Source organism: Antechinus flavipes, chromosome 3 (genome assembly GCF_016432865.1).
Source record: "Antechinus flavipes isolate AdamAnt ecotype Samford, QLD, Australia chromosome 3, AdamAnt_v2, whole genome shotgun sequence".
Classification (NCBI taxonomy): domain Eukaryota; kingdom Metazoa; phylum Chordata; class Mammalia; order Dasyuromorphia; family Dasyuridae; genus Antechinus; species Antechinus flavipes.
Window position 1 is genome coordinate 71,220,398 of NC_067400.1, and position 16,300 is coordinate 71,236,697.

Sequence of the window (16,300 nt, forward strand, 5' to 3'; positions counted from 1 at the left end):
CTTACGCACTAAAACAGGATGTTTTTTGTGTACTTAGAAAGAGGTAACCACTATAACCATTGTGAAAAATCTGAATAACTCTGTATTTGGGTGGAAGTAGGAGGTTGATAAGTATGATTCATACTTGCATATTTGAGGCATTTTAAAATCTGTACCACATGGATCTTTCTTCTGAGATTCTTTAGTACAAAGAAACTGAGGGAAGAATTCCACAAGGACTATATGGGAGCTTCCTTAGGACGCTGGAAAACTATTTTGGATTGGGGATATAGAAAATGAGTTTAAAATGCAAACCAATTAATTTGCTTTCAATAGTATTCTTTAAAATAAAGAAGGAGGAATGGGAAGAAGGGCCAATGAGGGTCTAGTTCTTAGAATGCCTTGATTTGTCCTTCCTCATGAGTTTAAACCAAGCATATTAAATATGAGACTGTTATTTCAGAAAAGCATGAAAAGACATGAACTGATGCTGAGTGAAGTGAGCAAAACCAGGAGAATATTGTTCATAGTAACAGCAAGATTATGATGACCAATTATAATAGACTTACAGTGACAAATCCTATAGATTTGAAGTGGAAAATGCCATCTTCATCCAGAGAAAGAACTATAAAGACTGAATGCAGATTGAAGCCTACTATTTTCATCTTTCTTTTGTTGTTTGCTTTTTCTCTCTAGTGGTTTTCCCCTTTTGTTTTGATTTTTTTTCACAATACGTTTAATATGGAAATATGTTTAAAATCATTGTACACATGTATGACCTATATCAGATTGCTGTCTTGGGGAGGAGGTAGAAAAATTTGGAACTCAAAATCCTAGAAAAAATGAATATTGAAAACTATTTTTACGTGTCATTGGAAAAACAAAACAGTAAGGCAAAAAAGAAAAAAATGTACCAAGCCTGATTCCAGCCCAGCATTAAGAGGGGTGATGAGCTTATTTCTGGACATGAGTGACAGGAGCTGGTACTGTGGGGGTCATGGAGAGTATTATAGTTTTCTGAGGATCTCAAAGACTGGGGATTGAGCAGAAGCTGAGCCAGTTCTGTATTATTCAAAGGGTGCCAGGAACATTACATTTCTTTCTTCTTTCATACTCAAAAGTACAATTTCAGGGTAGTGGCGTTGGAAAGTTATTTCCTCCCCACTGGCTCTTGGTGCTCCTTTTTGGTTTATCCTTGGGTTAAAGTGAAACTGGGATATCCATAAAGTCATCAGGATTTTTAGTAGCAACTACAGGAAGTAGGAGCAGCAGCTGAGTCCAATGAGGAACCAGTGCAATCATCTTTTTTTTTTTTTTTTCAGCCCAGCGTTAGACTGACCTCCTAGTTGAGATAGAACACCAAAGAAAGAACCAACTCAGCTTATCAGGAGTGCAACTCATCAATTTTTAATACAATGCCCTAAAGCAAATTTAGTGGGAACTCCATAAAGAGGGAAAAGGACTCTGTGGGCCAGGAGCTGCAATGTACCCCTTGACCTCACATATTACCTATGTGTATACTTAACTAGTATTCATTTTTAAATGTGAGTCACTATCCCCACAAAACTTGTATGTTGTACAAGGGGAGAATATACCCCTTTCATGTTTAGGGTAATTTTTTTGTAACTAATGTTCTTGTTATACCATCTTGGTATAGTCTTTTGCATAAGCAAATTTATTTTAATTGGTTAATTGCTGCTTAAGAACAACTGGATAGGGGCTTGTGAGAGACAGTAAATAGAAATTGTAAGTCTTCAGAAGCCTGAGAGGATGAACCTGGAGAGAATACTACAAATGTAAGTTATTATTGTAGATTTTAAAAACAAAAAAGACATCATGGAAGATTAATAATATTTGGGTATTTGGTTGTATTAAAATTGGTTTTTGTTTTGGTCCCCCTAACCAACTCTTCCTTCTAGTAAGTATGATCAATAAATTTATAAGTACTTAATATAAAATGGTAATAACAGGAAATAAATTTGCAAAGGGTAATCGAGAAGTCACATACAAATTTCCCCAAAGATCAGAGGGGTATAATTTACAAATTGTATTACATATTAATCAAAAATTATATGTTGGTAATATGTATTGATTTGGGGAAGTCATCTAACCTTTCCTGTCAGGGCCTTTTGGTTCTATAATATGTAAATCTCAAAAAAAAAAAAAAATCCAGACATCAGAAAGTTGTTGTTGTTGGTTTTTTTTTTGTCCTTCATATTTGATGAAGGCCAATGATATCATGATTTTTTGGGGGCAAAGTACAGTGTGTTTGACTGTGACTCATCAGTCCAATATGAGCTTGGAAACTCTACCATAGATTAGGCATAAATAGTCCATTTGATTGCTGTCTTTAAAACCAAAGCCATTATGGCCTTTCCTGGCAAATACCTAAAGAACCAGGGGTAATCTTAGTTTCATAAATTAATGATCAATTCCTAGCTGCATTTCAAGATTTGTCATTGTCCTCTTTCCATTAATGTTAAAAAATATCTTCTAATTATTACTGATGAATTAATGCTCAATATCAGTGGATATAATATCCATAACATGTCCAAGTTTGGCCATCATTTAGGATAGCTAGAATTGCATGATGGTTAGGTTAGCCTTGGAAATTAAGACATTAAAAACATTGAAGTATCTAAGTCATTTTTTATCATCAAGGTCTAGCAAATCAGAACAGTTATAGCAAATTGTTCATATGGTGAAGTCCTCTCTAAGCTATCTACTTGCTTTATCTACTTTGGAACTTTAAGGAGCAGAAACTAAAATTTTCATAAGAACTTGACAAAGTCATTGGATCCTTGAACCAGTCTCATTCAAATACTACTGAGTCAGTAGTTAGAATGCAAACTTTAAAAGTTTCTGTTCAATTTTCATTCTAACATGCTGCATTGTCTTTCTAGGTAGGGAGCTAAGACACTTAGAGATGTCTATAATTCCCTCTACTCTAATCCTTGTTTTGCCTAAAACTTGATTTCACAGGTTGTTCTGCAGGGGGAAAAAAATGGTGTCTTTTTTTTTTTTTTCCACTTTGTTGTTCCATTTCAGATCTGAGTGGGAAGATCTAAAGAGCATAAATTAGTGGCAGCATTTAGCTTGAATTGCTGATGGAAATCTTTGGCTGCATGTAGGCTTTTTTCCTGGAATGGATTTCAGTCTTGTTCAGGATTGTTGTTAGTCTAAAAATGCATGCTATAAACTCTGCCAAAGGACCCATAATTCTTTATATATTTTATCCTTAAACACATATGGGAAATCTTCAACATATATCAGCTCCTAGATTTAGGTCAGCTTACTTTAGCAAGCATTTATTAATTGATTGCTTAATTAAGACATTAGGGATATAAAGACAAAACAGTTACTACCTCAGGGAATGTACATTCTACCGGGGGAGATGTGGATATATATATATATACACACACACACATTTTATACACACATACCTATTTTATATATATACATATCTATCTATATACATACATACTATAATACACATGCACACACGTATGTATGTCCCACGTATATATAAGTACAAAATAGATAAAAAGTGATTTTGAAGGTATGATGAATGCTAATTGAATTTTTTGGAGAATAGTGTGGAAGAGCTAGATTTGAAGTAAATTAAGAAAGCTAGGAATTTCAATGGATAGGCAACTATTTGGAGATATTGATGATCTTGACAGATACTTAATGGACTGAAAAAATTTCCTAGGAGACTGGAAATGACTTCTGAACCCAACCTTGCTTGTGTTAGCATCCAACACAGCTGCATGAAATAGATTTAATGACTTTACTATGTAGGCATACTTCAGTCCAAGGTAATGGAGAAAGCCATCAACCCTGATTTGGTAAAGGCAGCAGTGAACTTGCCAGGATGGTTAAACTTGGTAAATTTGGCTTAGAACAAAAAATTACTGACAATCATAAAATCACAATATATCAGGGTCAGAAAAGACCTTGGCAGTCATTTAATCTAAACCCCTCTTTTTATAGATAAGGAAGTCAGACCCATATAAGGAAAGTGATTAACCAAAGTAACAAATCATGACGAGCAGAATTCTTTACCCTCTTCCCAACTGCAGTCTTAGTCCATTAGTCTATCTAATGTGACACCTCAATAATTCCTTGAGGACATTGAGGACTTGCAAGGAAAGTATGACTATTGCTCTCTATTGGGAGAGAGCTTGACTTGAAGTAAAGAATCTTGACCCTGAAATTAAGGATCCAAATTCAAATCCTGTCTTAGACATTTATTATCTAGTGACTTTGATCAAGTCATAGTACTTCCTCGAACCTCATCTTGAGGAGGCTTAATTAGATGTCTTCTGAGATCCATTTCAGCTCTTTTAGAAATGATTGATCCTATAATCATCCATTACTATACTATAGAAGTCTCAATGTGGTTCTCAGAACTTCTCTTTTGAGAAACAAAGATTTTATTTTCTATAATCTCATTATAAGCTAATGCTCTAGGATTGGGATTCCAATAGCCCCTGTTGGAGTAAAATGTTAAACAGATAACTCACAAAGGTTTTTCAATCAAAGGTTTCCAGGACAATAGTGAGAGAAAGTAAACTAATTCAAGTGCTTGATTTAGTATTGGTTTTGGATTTAGCAACAGAAGGGAGGAGTCAAAAGTTCTGCCAGACGAGTGTTTGTGGAATACTGTGGAATTCAAGATGATAAAGAACAGAGGGAGTGTTTAGTAGGAATAATAACAAGCTTCTTCTTTGCCACCTCATCAGATTTGCAGATCTGGAAGTAGATCCTAGAGATGCAAAATTGAGGGGGGCGGGGAGGAGGGAAAGAAAGACACAAATAGATAGACAGAGAGACAGAGAAAGGGGGAAGAGGGACAGGAGAGAGGGAGAGGGTGAAAAAGAAGAGAGGGAGAGAGTGAAGGAGAGGGAGAGAAATAGAAGGAGAGGGAAAGGGAGAAATAGTGAAGATGGAGAGGGAAAGAGGGAGAGGGATAGGAAGAGAGATTAGTATATTGTCAAAGATGGTACTTGTAGTCTTCATGATCAATGAAATTATCCATTAAAACCTGTTAGAGTTGTAATTAGCATAGTACTAATAAAAAATCTGTCCTTTTCAAAGCTAAGAAAAGACTAACTTTTGTTTAACATCCATTGTTTATTATTTATTTCAATGTGAAGGTTTATTGCCTTTGTGCAAAGAAGGCAACACCACATACTTAGTACTTACCTACTGATTCTACTTTAAGGACCCACAATGCACATTATTGTACCCAAAATCACAAATTCTTACCAGGTGCAGACTCATACATACATACACAACCTACAACTCTTCCAAAGTAGCAGATAAAGAGATTAGTGTCTTAAATAGCCATCATTTAGTAATCTCTTGAGTTCCAAAGCCATTATCTCTACCCTATGACCTATATCTATTTCTTCACAAAGATGGTAAACATCCAAATTCCGATCCAAATTCAGTCACCTAATGTTTAGCAGCTTAAAATGAATCGGAAGTGTACAATTTTTTTTTCAGGTTCTGGAATAAAGAAATATAGATTTTAAATATTTAAATGACAACAGGAGCAGTAAAGCAAGGAGTCTTAGAGGTTGTCATGACAACACAAAGCAGTGTTCTATTGCAAAGGATTTGGGCTTGATCACATCAGCAGTTGTCCTGGCAACATGACAACCTGACTCAAGGAAGGAGGTGTCACTTTGCCAGTTCAACTGGTTTGAAGATACCCAAACTGGATAGTTTTTAGAATTAGAAAGTTATTTACTTGATGGAAAGGTAGACCAAGAAAATTGGATTTAGAAAGAGAGAAGTGGAGACAAAAATATGTCAAAGAAGCAGAGAAAGTGTGATAAAAGAAAGAGAGAAGAGAAAAAATGAATCAGAAAAAAAATGAAAAAAAGTAGAATGGAGCTAATAAATCAGTTATCTTCTGCTAATAAGGAAGGAAAGGTGAAAAACAAGAGTGCAAGTGAAATGAACAAACAAAGATGCCTTCTATTGTGTATTTTTGCATTTAAATAACAATACTATATAGGGTGAAAACAGTCCAGAACAGAAGCAAAACATTTTTCTAAATTCCTGACAACTCAATTTAAACTAAGCAGATCTCAGAAATCCATATCAAAACATAAATTGAATTAAGACATTATTTATTTCAACTGATAAGAGGCAGACAAATAATAACATAGATCATGCAACTTGATGAGGAAGAAACTTTATTTTATAAAAAAGAAAACTGAGGCACAAAAGTGATTTGTCTAAGTTCACGGTAATAATTAGCTACAGAACTGAGATTTGAACCCAGCACTTTTGATTCTCAAAGAATTGCATTTTCTACTATACCATACTCCTAATTTTGCTATGTGAATATAATCGGGACCCAAGTAATTTAATTTCCTCCTTGTCTCATCTATAAATTGTTCTCTTTACAGGGACATGTAGTTCAGAACCTCTTCAGATAACCTATTTATTTATCCCACAAACAATGACTAGCCCAAGTTTGCAGAGCACATAGGCAAAGTAAGATAGGAAATCATGTCTTCTGAGTCAAAGTCTTGTTAAGATGGCAATTCCCAGAGTTATTGTGAAGAGTGTTTTTAATGCCTTAAAAAACTGAACTGCTATTGCTGCTGCAAGGGACAGAAGTCATGTCAAGTGGGCATCTGCTACTTTACAATACTCCTTAATCTCTTCCACACAATGGCACTCTGGGACACCACTGATGAAAATCGGTGACAAAAAAGATGTAGAGAGACTGAAGAGAGAGGAACAGCAAAGTTTTTCATTTGGGTACTAGACAGATATTTAGCTTGTAATTAGAGAAATGCATAGCTATGGAAGACGTGATACTCTTCCAATCTGCTATTATCTTCTCCAAAGACTCTACTCCTCCTTCACATAGACACATAGGTATGATCTGGCCATAGAAATTATTTAAATAATCAGTGATAATACTTTAAATTGTCTTCTAAAATTCACACTCAACAACTTTAATTCAAATTGCTTTAATTTTATTTTAATTTTATTTTTTTGCTTTAATTTAGCCAATAATTATTGAATACATTCTAAGTATAAAGTCCTGTTCTAGGTCCTAAAGGAAGTACAAAGATAAATAAAGCATAGTTCCTAAACTTTATTTCTATTATTTATGTATTTATATTTTAGTAGGGAAGATAACAGCAACTCAGATAACTATAGTTTAACTAGGATCTAATATGACATAAGAGAATACTGATCAATTACTATGAGAGGTGGGGATAGGGGAATGGGGAAGGCGAGAGAGAGAACTCACAATAATGATTTACCAAAATAATAAAGAGTCACATTTGGAATTTTCTGCAATGAAAAATGACTATAATAATGGGATTCTGAGGTTTCTGACACCTCAATTTGGATTTGTCCTTAAACTTAAGTAGATAATGTTGAAATCTAAAATTTCTTCCATAGGAAAAATGTTTATTGTTCAAATTAATATGATATGTTGCAAGTTTTCCTCATCTCTGAAAATGTAGTAGATAAATAATTTTACCAGAAAATTGCATTTGACTTTTATATTCAAGGCTTCTTCTATTTCAAATATGAAATAGTTTGGGATTGAAGGACTTTTTTTTTAAACAGGATTTTTCAACTGACAGATTAATTTCAATGGGAAATTATTTGATAATCCAGTGTAGATATTACAGTGACTATAAAGTATTGTATTGATCACAGACAGGTGGACTGGGTTCAATCTGGAAAGCCAATTGATAATAAACTATATTCTGTAGCTCATAGACCACCCTCTCTGCCCCAACTGTTCTCTTAAGAATTTGAGATTCATTTCTAGCTTTCATCTAAATGTTTTCAATTTCCTTACCAGAATCAAGATAAAGGAACATGTTATATAGAACAAAGTCTTATAGATAAGAAAATGCCAAAAGACTCATCCCTAACACCATAAAATGAAAAAGAACTTTCGTGGCTGGTGAACCCCAAAACTCTAGGGTCTGATATAGTAGTTTTAGTCTTGTGATACCATGCATAGGGTTGGTACAAGGGAGTTAAGCAATTTCCCTTTTGGGGAAGTTCCATCTTCTCCAGGGAATTAGAAAGTTGTTCAACACTGTGTTTGAGACTCTCCCAAGAAAGGAAGAACTCAGTATTGTAAGAGTGATAAATAATTCTCTCCTTTGCTTAGCCATGCATCCTGTAAGCATCAGAACATGCACAGTGAATAGGATTTACAATATGAATGAAAGGTAAGGTCCAGATTTGCTCCTTCATATTGTGTCTCTGGCCCTTGCTTGTTCTCAATTTGTCAGCTCCTTGACATAATCCAGGAACTCTCTAGCACTCTGTCCTAGCTATTATACATGGAATCTCCTGTCAAAGTTTGAAAGCCCCTCTCTTAAATCATTTAGACTTTGAAGAAAGATTCCAAAGAGGACAATGTATTTCAGGGGTGGGCAACACATTTTTAGTCTCTGTTGTTTATCAGCCCTGTAGTTCCATTTGAAGCATTAAAAAAGAGTCCCTCAGGCAAATATAGAAACCTCCAGACTCAATTTCTCAAAGAAAGGTTCCAATCTCTTACTCCTGATTGTTAGGGTAATAAAAATGCACTCAGACCCTCCATGCCTCAGGGTTCACACAGTGTATCATCCTTCCCCCAACCATAAGGAGGCTCTAAAATAACCTTTAGGCTCAATTATACCTCACAAAGGGATTAAAAACATAAAAAGGGGGTTGCTGCTGGCCTTTCTATTACCTATAGAAAGATCCATCCTAGCTTCCCATGACATAGAGAAATTTGATAAGAAATTTGAGTGATAATTTCCATAAATGAAGCTGCTTGCTATTTGAAGTATATCATGATCCATTTATTTTAATAGGGAATGCACAGAGTAGTCATAAGTTGTTATATTAATTTAGTTCCTAAAAGGCAAGGACCATTGCAATTTCATAATTTTGTAAGAAACCTGGTGCCATGCACAGCAAAACATGAAAGAAATTAATTCATTCTGCATTAACATATTTTCATTATGATTATGATGGTAATAACTTCCCTAAAATTTGTGGGAAATTATTCCTGTGGTGATATGAAGCACAAAAAAATACAATAGCAAAGTTTTTATGTTTTCTGAATTCATAAGAATCAATAGCAAACAAAAGTAGGGGGAGAGTTTCCAAGATTATTTGATGATTTGTATGATATACATAACAATATTTAATTGTGAAATTTTACTGTACTTACTTCTTCAGGGCCTAAAATAAAATGATGAAAGTGTTTCTTTTCTTCCACTAACTAGGAATATTCTTTAATCTTATTGAAGTGGAAAAGTGAGCTAAATTTAGTATGCAGACATATTTACTTTAAAACAGAACATTTTCTAAAGGAGTTGGAATTATGACACAATCAGGTAAAATCCAATACTTGCTTCATTTGAGGGGCCAGGTGGAAAAAACTGATTTGCTAGATGGGATTGTTTGATCATGAGCATCTTATAACAGAAGCTATCTATTATTAAAGTGAGCAAATTCAACATCTGAAGCATTGCATGGAGCCAATATCTATTAAAATGAGAGCTTAGGATCCCACAGAAAATCATTTATAGGTTAGAGGGACCATCAAATCAGGCTGCATGACTGCCATTCCTTTGTGTATTATATTAAAGTTGAAATATATGTATTTTACTTTGTAATTTGACTTATTAATGTTCAAAAGTAATATTGTCTGTTTATTGATGTTTCAGAATGAATGTTTCATCCTATCTTCTTATGACATGGATCCTTACATTTAAATTAAAGAGAGGTTTATTTTAATCTCATCTCTACTGTCAATCATGTTTTGTGTATACACATATATAGTATATTATATAAAACATATAAAGGGAATATATAATAATGAAACCAGGTGACAGAATGTAAAGAATGCTGGGCCTTGAGTCAAAAACACTTGAGTTTAAATCTCACTTTAATCTAGATCAAGTCACTTGTCCTATCAGCTTCAGGTTCTTCCTTTGCAACAAATTTCAGTATTATTTTAAGATCAAATGAGATAATACTTGTGAAGCATTTTGCCAACCTAATGTGCAATAAATATCTATCTCTCCAACATATCTTTATCTCTATTTTCTCTCTCATTCTTGTCCTCCTCCTCCTCCTCCTCTTCCTCTTCTCCCTCCTCCTCTTCCTCTTTCCCCTCCTCTTCTTCCTCTTTCCCCTCATCCTCTTCCTCTTTCTCCTCCTCTTTCTTCTCCCTTTTCTCCTCCTCTTTCTCCTTATCTTCTTTTTTCTTCTCATCTTCCTCCTCTTCCTTTTCCTCTTCCTCCTCCTCCTCTTCTTCCTCCTCATTCTCCTTTTTCTCCTCCTTCTCCTCTTCTTCCTCCTTCTCATTCTCCTTTTTCTCCTCCTTCTCCTCTTTCTTTTTTCTCCTTCTCATCCTCTTCTTTCTCTTCCTCTTCTTTCACCTTTTCCTTTTTCTCCTCTTCTTGAGCTATTGATGTTGTTGTTGTTTGTCCCTTGTTCTCAAAGAGGATCATGCCATTAGGAAAGAAGCCATGATCTGTAAGTGGATCAAAGTGAGAGAGAGCTATGCAAAGTCACCAATCTCACTCTCTCCTCCAACGCCATCTGGATCCAAGGGCAATAATATATGGCAATATATGGATCAGGACTATTGGAGTTGGAGAACTTGATCTTTACAAGCTAAGGTTTTTCCCAGTATTCCCACTACACATATAAAGTAAAGCTCCACTCTGATTTGATAGATATTTTCAATAGTTTTTATCATTAAAAATATGCATAATTTCCTATCCTACTTGTTAATGGGCTTCTGGGCTTCCCCAGACTTTGCTAGACTGATTTTGAAAGGAATGAGATATAGTTTGCTCTTTTTGCTGCTGTTGTCAATGAGGTTTTCTTGGCAAAGATAAATGAAACTTTCTCATACTGCTGGTTTAGGAGGCCTTTTTGAATGACCACCACGGTCATCTGATGGCCATTAAGCTTTTTCTTGTGAGATCACATTAAAATTGTTGTATATGAATAAAATATCAATCTTTGGATCATCTTAAGGCTAGTATTACAAATACAAAAATTTTAGTCACTTAGTTGGAGTTGATGAAAATAATCTTTAAATATTTTTAAGATACTATATATATATGGCTGTGTGTGTGTGTGTGTGTGTGTGTGTGTGTGTGTGTGTGTGTAAAACCTCTTTTCTTTTAAATGGCAAAATGAACTTTGGAAAGTTGATTTAACTGAAGGTATTAGACATACATCCATTTTCTCATTTTATAGTATCTACCTCAAGGAGTTGCTGTCAAAATCAATTAAAATTGATGGCAGTGAACCCCAAAACAAGATTCAGGGTCTCAGACTCTCCCATAGGAAAAAGCATACCTTCCTAGACAACACCCTCCCCAAGTTAAGCAGTCTCATTCCGTTGGAGATCTTGGTCAAATCATCCTTAATTGAGTTTTGGGGAATGCCCTGGATCCCCTTCAGGAAATTCCCAGACTCTGGGAAAATGCCTTCAAAATAATTTTAATTCAATTGGAGATCTCTGTCTGATGGTCCTTTATTGATTAGCCCAGACAGCTCCCAGCCCCAGGCCAACATTTTGCCCATATAACCAAGAGTCTGTTAAACATATCTTTGCCAAATGAGGAGTTTTGCCCACTAAGAGAGCTCCTTCTCAGTGAAGAATAAACTTTCCTTTTCTGCCATTCAGACTTTTTTGGTTCACAAATTCTTTCATGTTGGACTTGTATGCTGACCAGAGGGGATTCCCACCTCAACTCTCACAACTCTCTGCACTGCCATTAACCACATCATTTTTGGTTCCCTGACTGGGAATTCCCAAGAACTGGACAAGGTAAATTTCTTGTTGTTTTATTCTATAGTCAGGACAATCCAAATTCCCAGGAAAATTTGGATTGCTGAAGCTCAACACTGGAGCAGAATTCTCTCAGGGATGCTTGAAATGGGAATTATTGCTTTCTCTGACAAAAAGTCCCCTGAATCAGGGAGCATTTTGTCATCTCTCCATCTCTCCAGACGTCTAGAGATGGACGAGGAGCTATAGAATCAGGGAAATGGAGACTTTTGGCAAAATGGGACCAAACTCTTTCTAAGGATCCTTCCTTAGAAACAAATTTGGCTTGAAAGAGCTCAAAACTAAACAGCTTAAATTAAAACAGCATTGCAGGATACTGCTTAAATTTACTGGAAGGAAATCCAACTCCCTCCTTCCAGTTCTTCCAGGGACATGAGACCTCCTCTGCACCCCTATGCAGTCCCCATCAGGAGGCTTCTGGATTCCTTCCAGAACAGGACTTATGTCGGGCAGTATCTCTTTAACTCTACCTCCCTCACCTGAACCACATCCTGAGACTCCCAGCTTTTTTTTTTTTTCTCCTCAGGATACTGATTTTAACTTCTGCCCCCTGGAAGAAGCAGCAGACTCTCAGGGAGACACATTGAGAGCAGAGGTGCCTGTTTCAATGTCAAATCTCTCCCAGACTGAGGAGAAACCTGCCCATTCCTCCCTATCCTTCTCCCTTATTGGGATGTGATTAATGGTGACATTGGGGACCCAATTTTCTCTTCTCAGACCTCCAGAGAAATTTTTTAAGCATGAACTTTTAGTGAAAGAGTTGAGACCTTGAGAACCTTAATGACAGTCTTATCTTGGTCTTTAGTCCTGACAGGGAGGGCCACACCCTGGGAGAACCCAGACTGATTGTCTATTCTCTAGCCTGGAGGGACTACAGGGTCTCCTTACCCAAAACCCACATTGCCTGCCAGTCTGGCAAATATTTGGGCCACAATCTCACCCCCACCTCTCTCTCTCTCTTTCTCTCTCTCTCTCTCTCTCTCTCTCTCTCTCTCTCTCTCTCTCTCTCTCTCTCTCTCTCTCTCTCTCTCTCTCTCTCTCTCTCTCTCTCTCTCTCTCTCTGAGGAGAGAAAACAGACCATTTTAGGCCTTCCAGATACTGCCTCACAGAACAGCTGTGTACTTTCCTGGGCATGGTTGGTTTCTGCAGGATTTGGATTAAAACCCTGAAGGCTAAACTGTCCTCTACCCCTGCCTTGACTCTACCTAATTTAGAGAAGCCTTTCACTCTGTATGTGGATGAAAGCTGAGGTCGGACTTTGGGGGTCTTACTCGGACTCTGGGACCTGACCCTCCCATTGCTTACTTCTCAAAGAAACTGGACTCGGTTTCCCTAGGATGCCCCTCCTGCTTTAGAGCAGTGGCTGCTACAGCCCTTTTAATTGAAGAAGCCTCAAAACTAACCTTGGGATAGCCAGTGGAGATTTTAAACCCCGGGGTTCAGAGCATTTTAGAAGCCAAAGAGCATCCATGGCTTGGTGGGAGGCTTAATAGATATCAGGGTCTCCTACCTGACCTGATTCTCTGGGTGCATCACACCCTTAACCCTGCCACCCTGCTCCCTGACTCCACCCAGGGGAAAACATCATTCATGGCTTTCTTGAAAATGGGGAAAGAAAGGCAGCTATTCTGTGGTGACTCTCAATGGTACCCTGGAAGCTAAGCCACTGTCCCCTAGGACTTATGCCCAGAAGGCTGAACTCATTGCCCTGACCAGAGCTTTGGAACTGGGGAAGGGAATGAGAGGGCATCTCTACTGACTCCATATATACTTTTCACATTTTGCATGCTCACGGGGCTACATGAGAAGAGAGAGGTCATTTGACAACAAAAAATTATCCTATTAAACACGCAGGAGAAATTCTTCAGCTATTGCAAGCTGTCCACGAACCCAGGGAGATCTCAGTCATTTTTTGTAAAGAACACTAGAAAGGAGATTCACTTCGGGCCAAGGGAAATAGGTTTGCAGATTCAGCTGCTAAAGCTGCTGCCCATTTACCCCTGACCATGGCACCTTTAATCCCCCAGCTCCCTCATTCTTATACCTCTTCCTATAGTTCACAGGAAAAAACCCTTACAGAAGAAAGGGGGTACATCCTTTCTTCTTCTGGCTTCTTCAAACCAATTCTTTATCCTAGAGGCAAGTTGGTGGAAAAAGATCTTTGGTCTTCATCAGACTACACACCTGGGGAGGAATGCTCTTCAATCCCTGGTGAAACGCATTTTCACTGGTCACAAGCTGGGAGACACCAATCAGGTAAGTCTTCCAGGCTGCCCAATTTGTGCCCAGTGCATCCCAAGGGAGCTGTTAAACCTCCCCCTCTCCTGAAGCTGGTTCAGAGAAGGGACACATATCCAAGGGAAGATTGGCAAGTAGACTCTATGCAAACACCCCCTTACAGGGAGTTTCAAACTGCTTTTGGTTTTGTTAACACTTTTACTAATTGGGTAGAAGTTTTTCCCTGCAGGACTGAGAAGGCTCTGAAGTTATCAAGGCACTTGCTAAGCCTGCCTAAAATCCTTGCAGAGATAAACAGTCTAGCTTTTACTTCTCAGATATTTCGGAGTACTCCTGTGAGCACTCTGGAGGAAGACAGATGAAATTGTCTGGGTCTTTCTTTCTCTCATTCTCACTCTTCTACCTAACGTTTTCTCACTCCAAGGATGAGAACCTTTGCTCCTAGCATTTTCTCTACTACTTTTCTTGATTAGCATCCTATGACCTCTGCCACCAATTAACTCTTTAGCATCCTATGACCCTTGCCAGTAGTTAACTCCTTCTCAGCCTTTTTGCTAGGGAGCTCCGTGGGCAGTGGGGATGTTCAGTATTGTTGGATGGGCCATCAGCATTCTTAAGGCAGCCCACAGATGGGACCTGATGCATTTTTTTTCAAAAGGCCCCATTCCCAAACATCACCATCTCCACCTTGGATGGCACCCCATTTTTAATCTGCTCCTGAGATCTGTTTCCTCTAGGCTTCAAGCTACAGGTTTTCAACTGCTCCTTTCAGCCTGGAGATCATGGGATGACTGACTGGGATACACGACACCCCTTAGATGCCCTGCTGCTGTTTTCAGATCTCACACCTTCCCTCCTGGTACGAACTCCCAAGTGAACTTAGGGACATCTCTACGACCCTTGCCAGCTCAAAGCAATTATAGAAGTACAAGACCTTTGTCCCTTTACCCCAAATGAATTTGGGGGTCTTGTTGAGAGGGAAGTGATAGGGGTGAACCCTGAAACTAGATTCGAGGTCTCAGACTTTCCCCTGGGAAAAAGCATACCTTCCCAAACAATGCCCTCCCCAAGTTAAGCAGTCTCATTCAGTTGGAGATCTTGGTCAAATCACCCTCCATTGAAACTGAGATCTTTTGGGGGTGACCTGGATCCCCTTCAGGAAATTCCCAGACTCTGGGAAGAAGCCTTCAGACTCCCAGTTATTCAATTGGCGATCTGTCTGATGGGTCCTTAATTTATTCCAGACAGCTCCTAGCCCCAGGCTAACATTTTGCTCATAAAACAGGGGTCTGTCAAACACACCTTGGCAAAAAATTCCTCATTAGGAATTTGCCTGCTAAGAAGCTTCTTAGTGAACAATAAATTTTCCTTTTCTGCCATTCAGACTTTTCAGGTTCGAGAATTCTCTCACATTGGACCTGGCTGACCAGAGGGGATACTTCACCTCAATTCTCACATTTCTAGAGACCACTAGCATCACATCAAAATGATCTTTGTGAAATGTTTAGCAAAAAAAAATTCTTCTGAATATAAACAATTGAATATACTTGATTTCCTGGTTTTCCTGTTGTTATATGGTTTTCTTGGCAAAAATATGAAGTGGATCCATTTCCTTCTCCAGCTCATTTTATAAATATGGTAGGTACTAAGCTAAACAGGGTTAAGTGATTTATCTGGTCACATAACTAGCAAATGTGTGAAGCTGGATTTGAACTCACAAAGTTAATTCTTTCTGACTTCAGACCTTTTTCTCTATTTATCATGCTGCTGAGTTGTCCCATAACTTGTTTTCTACTATCATTGTTATCTTTATTGATATTATCATCATTACTTGAAAGGAAAGATACTTACAGAAATGTCAAACATAATTCCCCACCTATAGGGATTACCAAGAAGCTGGAATGCAAGTGCATTGGACCTCAGAGACTTCCTCTATGATTTGCTGCTGAAAGCAATTTTACTAGGGAGCCAATTGTCTCACCAAAAGGATTGTTTAAGTCAGGATTGTTGCTATTCAATTGTTTTTTATTACTGCCTGATTCTTCATGACACCATTCAGAATTTTCTTGGCATTGATATTAGAATAGTTTGCCATTTCCTTCTCTAGCTCATTTTACGATGAGGAAACTGAGGCAAACAGTTAAGTGCCTTTCCCAGAATCACACAACTTGTAAGAGGTTTTAGTCATATTTGAAACCACTAAAATGAGT

The 16,300-nt window shown here is 37.6% G+C and overlaps 1 pseudogene; it reads left to right on the forward strand.

Moving 5' to 3' along the window:
* LOC127557025 (ATP-binding cassette sub-family E member 1-like) overlaps window positions 1–14,967 on the forward strand; it is a 44,687-nt pseudogene extending 29,720 nt beyond the window's left edge.
* The last annotated feature ends 1,333 nt before the right edge of the window (window positions 14,968–16,300 follow it).